The sequence below is a fragment of the Capsicum annuum genome, unplaced genomic scaffold, assembly GCF_002878395.1.
Source record: "Capsicum annuum cultivar UCD-10X-F1 unplaced genomic scaffold, UCD10Xv1.1 ctg81526, whole genome shotgun sequence".
Classification (NCBI taxonomy): Eukaryota; Viridiplantae; Streptophyta; class Magnoliopsida; order Solanales; family Solanaceae; genus Capsicum; species Capsicum annuum.
Window position 1 is genome coordinate 35,818 of NW_025892252.1, and position 7,373 is coordinate 43,190.

Consider the following 7,373-nt stretch of genomic DNA (forward strand, 5'->3'; position numbering starts at 1 on the left):
TCCTTTTTTAGAAAAATAAGAAAAAGAAGTACTATTTTTTAAAATTTAAGTTGGACCAAGAAGAACAAAAGAGAAATTCTGCTTTTAAATAATTATCAAATAAAAAAATATGATTTTTTTAAACGAATTAAAAATAAAAGTGTGTTACACAGACAGGAAAAAATAAGTATGGGACTCATAATGCATGAACGTGGACAAGTATGGACCAATAATTATTATACAAGTACTATCAATATCTATTATACATTGTAGGGCTATGCAAAAATCGAACCGATAAAAATGTTATTGGGTTATCGGATTAACTATTTTTTATTGGTTTTATAAAAAATTTTATTGGGTAAACGGTTCGATATCGGTTTTAGCTTATTAGGTTATCGGTTAAACCGATAACCCAATAAGGATACACTAAGTTATTGTTTTATCCCTATTTATGTTATATATTTAAATCTATATATATATATATATGTATATATAGAGAGAGATATGTGTATGTATATATAGATTATATGCACTACTAATTCATAATTCAGTGATTCACAAAGTATTAACATATTCAGGGCAACAAAGGCACAATATAAAATTTGGCTATTATCGTAATAAAAAATTTGAAGCATTTATAGCTTCCAACAATTAGGATTCAATTTTTTTCGTAACTAACATTCAATTCAAGTTAAAAGATTCTTGTAAACTAAAATGCATTGCGTAGGTTTTGGCGGTAATTAAGATTTCATTTTTTTTCTATTTTATGTTTTGGATTTTAAACTTTTATCAAGTGATTGCAGTATGATGTATTAAGTTCATGCATAATGATACGAGCCCAAGTTCACGACACAAGAAACAAACAACAACAAGAACAACAAGATGAACAACAAGTGCTAGTGAATAGAAATAGGCCACACACGGCTTCACTAGTCTTCAAGAGTCACATTTTTAGAATAAGAAGATGATATTAACAACAAAAACAAGCAAGTCAATAATAATGCTAGTGAATCGAAAGAGCCTCACACGGCTTCACTAGACTTCAAGATTCCAACAACACAAGATTAACAAGATTACAAGAGGGATAGTAACTTGACACACAATATTCAATGATCTAAGAACCCTAACAAGAGAAAGGACCCTAAGATTAATGAATATTAATACCAAGCTCTTACTTGGACCAAGAGGAACTCAAAGAACCCCAAAACCCTAGTTTCTAGCCAAGAGACAACACTAGTATCCTAGTGAGTTTTCGGAATTGGGGCTTCTCCAATGGAAGAAAGAAGTTCCAAAATATTACAAAGTGTTTGTTGTCTTCCAAAATATGAATGAACTAACTCAAAAATAACTCTAACACTATCTATATATATTAGTCCACAGAGTGAGATAACAAATGACCATCCTACCCTTGCCAAGGGGTGGCCTTGGAGTGTAAGTTTATTACACTTCAAGGCTCCTCTTCACACTTAAAATATTTAATCCATTGGAAGGCTCAAGTACCAACTCACACACGGCCATTTGCATGAACATAGCTTAGAGTTTTTATAACTCCCGAGCTTGGCTACGTGTGAATGGTCGTGAACTTATTGGACAGCTTGGTACACCCGTATTATTCTCTCCATCTTGAGAGGAATTTGACCTCAAATTCAATATTTGGTCATCCAACCGCTACCACTAGAGAAAGATCACACACGTTGAAAGTGTTGTGCACTTGGTATTCCGGGGGAAGGTCAATCTTGTAGGCATTATCATTGATTCTTTCAAGTACTTGGAATGGACCATCCTAAGGTGCACCCACACCCAATCTCCCGGTTCAAGAATGAGTTTCTTTCTTCCTTTGTTTGCTCGCTTTGCAATCTCTTGAATTTTCTTCTCAAGTCGAAGCCGCACCTTCTCATGTAACATTTTCATAAAATCTGCCCACTTTCTTCCATCTAGGCTAATCATAAGATCACTTGGCAAAGGAGTTAAATCCAAAGGGGTAAGGGGGTTGAGGTCGTATATGCACTCAAAGGGAGTCATTCTCGTACTTGAGTGTATGACAAGATTACAGGCAAACTCAATCAATGATGGGTGTTCCTCCCAAGAAGTCAATTTTTCCTTAATAATGGAACGTAGCATACCACCCAAAGTCCTATTTACTACTTCCGTTTGGCCATCGATTTGTGGGTGGCAAGAAGTGGAGAACAACAACTTGGTACCAAGCCTACCCCACATGGACTTCCAAAAGTGACTTAGGAACTTAGAGTCCCTATCACTCACAATGGTCCTCGGAATACTATGCAACTTGACAGTGTTATCAACAAACAAAGATGCCACACTAGGTTCATCATCACATTTAGAGCATGGAATAAAGTATGCCATCTTAGAAAACCGATTAACCACAACAAAAATACTATCCTGACCTCTTCTAGTCCTTGGAAACCCTAACACAAAATCCATAGATATATCAAGCCAAGGATGTAAAGGGATGGGTAGCGGGGTGTACAACCTATGAGGTTGGAGCCAAGATTTGGCTCCTTTGCAATCTACACATTGGCCGCAAATCCTACACACATCCTTGTGCATTTTTGGCCAATAGAATTGCTCCTCCAATATTCCGAGGGTCTTTTTGACCCCAAAGTGACCCATTAGACCACCATTGTATGCTTTCCTCACAAATAACTCTCTCCAAGGTCTAGAGGGTACACACAATCGCCTACTTTTAAAGTAACCGTCAAACTTGGCATAGGGATTTGAACCCCTAGCCGAATCCTACTTGTCCCTACCCCATTCTTCGCATTCCCTATAGAAGCAAAGTAAGGGTCCTTGGGATACAATTCCTTTAAGATCTCAAAACCCATTAATTTTGGATATAAAGTAGACACAAGAACGTGTTTTTGAGATAAAGCATTGTCAACCACATTGTCCTTACCCTTCTTATAGTGAATAACATAAGGAAAAATTACAAGAAACTCAATCCACTTGGCATGCCATTTGTTAAGCTTATCTTGTGCCCGAAGATTCTTCAAGGACTCACGGTCCGTTCAGATCACGAATTCTTTAGGCCATAAATAATGTTGCCAAGTGGCCAAGGCTCTAATCAAGGCATACAAGTCTAAATCATACGTAGAGTAGTTTAGAGTTGCTCCTTTGAGCTTTTTGCTAAAGTAGGCAATAGGCTTCAATTTTTGCAATAAAACCGCGCCTATACCAACTTTGCTAGCATCACATTCAACCTCAAAAGTCTTGTCAAAATTCGGCAATTGTAACAAAGGGACCGAGATGAACATAGTTTTTGAGTCCTTGAAGGCCTTAGCTTGTTCATCTCCCCACTTGAAAGGCCGATCCTTTTTAATCACTTCGGTCAAGGGGGCGGCAATGGTGCTAAATTCTTGACAAAACGTCTATAAAAACTAGTCAACCTGTGGAAGCTTCTCACTTCACCTATAGTTTTGGGAGTTGCCAATTTTTGATAGCGTCAATCTTAGATTCATCTACTTTGACCCCTCTTGAGCTCACCATAAAATCGAGAAATACAACTTCTTGGACACCAAAAGAACACTTTTCAAAATTAGCATATAATTTCTCCTTTTTGAGGACATCAAACACACATTGTAAATATTTTACATGCTCATCTAAGGACCTACTATACACCAACACATCATCAAAGTAGACAACAACAAACCTTCCGATAAAAGGCTTCATCACATGATTCATTAGCCCCATGAAAGTACTTAGAGATTTTGTTAGGCCGAATGGCATAACCATCCATTCGTAGAGACTGAATTTGGTCTTGAAGGGGTTTTTTCGTTCATCGCCCGGTTGCATACGGATTTGGTGATAGCCACTCCTCAAATCAATTTTAGAAAACAAAAATGAACCACTCAATTCATCAAACTTATCATCTATCCTAGGAATAGGGTGACGATATTTTACCGTTATCTTGTTGATGACTCAACAATCAACGTACATAGGCCAAGTCCATCTTTCTTGGGAACTAGTAGCACTGGGACCACGCAAGGGCTCATACTCTTCTTGATATACCCTTTTGTTGAGGAGTTCCTCAACTTAGCGTTGCAATTCTTTGGTATCCGTCGGGTTGCTCCTATAAGCTAGATTGTTGGGCAATTGTGATCCCGACACAAAATCTATTTGGTGCTCAATTCCCCGAAGTGGGGGAATCTCTTGTGGAAGTTCTTTGGGAAAAACATCTTCATAATCCTGAAACACATAAGAAATCAAAGGAGAAATAGAAGAATTAGTGGGGTTAGTGTTAAAACAATGTGCCAAAAGAAGCATGGGTGTCTCATCATCATGATCCACGAAGAGCTCCTTTTTTCTAACCAACATCACCATTTTTTTTCCTTTGATTTTGAGGTAGCCCCGAATATCCCCACTACCCCACCTATGGGTTCCCCATATAACTCGTTCACTTGTGAAGGCAAAAGTGGATGAAGTGTGACCTTTCAGCCATCCTTCTCAAATTTTTATCGATTAGACCACCCATCATGTTTGGTAGAACTATCATATTTCCAAGGTCTACCTAACAACAAGTGACACTCTTGCATTGGTATTGCGTCACAAAGCACTTCATCGTGGTAGTTTTCTACTTTAAACTGTATCACACATTGCCTTATGACTTTTAATTCACCACATTCATTCAACCATTGCAACTTGTAAGGGCTAATATGAAATGTATTTGGCAATTTCAAGAAGTTCACCATAGCAACACTAACAACATTTGCACAACTACCACTATCTATCACCAAAGTGCACACACTTCCCTTCACAAGGCGTTTACTATGAAATGGATTCTCCCGTTGGCTAGGATCATCTATCACCTTACTAATCATGGCGCACCTCACTAGAAAGTTTGCAACCACGCACTCTTCTTCTTGTGGATAAGCATCCTCATAATTATCATCATCATCATTAAGTGGCTCATTTTTGGGTTTCTCTCCATCTCGAGGCTTGGCCTCATTCTCTTCTTTTTCAAGACCCACATTCTCAATACAATATCCCTTCCCTTAGGATCACATTGCATCGGTTTGGATATTCATTGGCTTTACATCCCCAACCGTGGCACTTGAAATATTGAAACCCTTTAGGATTAGGATACTTGTGAGCTTCTTGTCGGAGAGGAAATTTATGGACTGTTTTAGGCTCGAGCAACCTTATAGTGGCGGGTTGGTCCTTGTTTTTGGGCCAACCCAAAGATGGTTGAACCATATCTTTTCTCCTCGGCCAACCCGAGGTTAATGGTCCCTTTGCCTTGAATGACAACCTTTTTTTACGCTCCCTTTCAATCTCAAGAGCCGCTTGGAAAATTCTTTCCACGATATCAAACTTGTGAAGCATCAAATGAGTGAAGTTCTCTTTGTTCAACCCACACTTGAACTGAATGATGCCATGGCCAATTTGTTCTCTTCGATGATCAAGCTTCAACATGAGTTGTTGAAACTCATCATAATATGCCATCACACTTTGATTCCCTTCTCACAAATTGTACAACCTAGCAAGAAACTCATGATGATAACTTTTGGAAAGATGCCATTGCCTCATTAAATACCTCAACCAAAACCATGGTGGTGGTTGTCATCAATCAACTCATTACCAAACCATTTGACATATTCCCACCATGTGTTAGCATAGCCTTCAAAGTGAGCTATGGTATAAAAACTCTTCTTCTCCTCTGATTTATCATTCACTTGAAAAACTTTATCACACGCCGACTCCCAAGCAAGATACACCTCGAGGTCACTTTCACCCTTAAGGATAGGTAGGCTCAATTTGATGGTATTGATGCCTACGTCTCTCTCTTAGTATCGATTTCCCCTTTATCCATACCCTCGGTATCTTCTTGTATCCACTGGTCCCTCTCTTATCTCCTCTTCCCTCATGTAAGCATCGTTAAAGGCTCCATACCCATCATAATACTCTCTACCATATTCCTCAAAGTTGACAGGAAGGTTTTAGACATTTGGAACTTGATTTGAAGGGATTGGATTCTTTGAAGGTAGTGGTATTTGGTTTAGTAGAGCTTGGAAGGGAGGGTTCGAATTTTGTGGAGGCATTTGACGTCTGAGTCCCTCTTGCGGAACTTGAAGAGTTTGGGAATGGGTTGGTCTATTGGAGTTTTGGGTTAGGGGGTTATGAGTGGTTTGACTTTCAGTATTTAGTGGAGCTAGTGAAGGATTTGGCAATTGTGGCCATGTTTTGAGAGTAACGGTGGAGGAGGAATTTCTATTATAATGCCTCAATTTTCTAAACCGAAATGCTATATGGTGCTTATGACCCCGAGCGACCACAAGCTAACCCATGACTAATATCTGTACCTGTATACTGCAATTCATAACATAATAATGTGGAAAATATGCATAATAGGCCATAAGGTTTAACTGAAATAATATAACATCCATATGGGCAAAAAATACCTAAAACAACTGAAAATTGAATCTGAAAGCTAAATCTGAACATAAGTCTGAATACTAAATCTGAAAACCTCTAAGTACTGTTTGAATAAGGAGTTGAAGGAACATGTCTCCAACTAACTCCATAAACTGATAACTGGCTAAAATAATAATGAATAAATCAAATCATATTATCCTCAAATGAAGAGGACTCACTGAAACCCTATATGCTGAATGCGACTACTACTGCTGGTCTGGGACTCGTGCCTCTGAACCTATGGTGTAACATGAAAAGAAATCACCATAGCGCAAATGCATCAATACAACTGGAGTACCGAATATACGAGTGAGGTAGGCTAATGCGAAGGGTTTACATGCATGAATAATACTACTGACTGACTGATATAAATGTAAGAGTACAAACATACATACATAGTAACTGAGATCGTGAGTACGTAATGGCTAAATCTGTACTCTAATATATGGCTGGAACCGTAGTTCTGATAATATGGATAACTGTATCTGACAGCCCTGAATCTAGTTGAACTCTCTGAGTTTCGTGCTATAACTGAATTTGACCGTACCTAACAGTCCTGGTATACTGATATCTGAAGAATTGTTTGAGTTTTTTACTGAGATTGATACTGAAACTGTGAGAGGTAGTTATTTAATTGACATGCCCCATATATACCATTACGGCTAAGCTGGGATCCAATCTCTGCCCCGACTGGAGGGGTTTCAATACCGTGCCACTGGTAAGGACAGTTGTGAGTGACCCTTATCTGGCAGGTACTCAAAGTGCTAATGGTGGGACCCTAAACTGACAGGTTAAGCCACCTCATCAACCCTAATCTGAAAGGCTAAGATGTCTCAACCTACGCTGGCTACGTAGTTCTGGAACACAAGGATGACTGCTAAGAATCACACCCTAAAACTGGTAGGTGAGTCCCCATCCTTGGGTTCACTCGGTGCTAACTTCTTCTCCTATCTGAAGAGACTAAA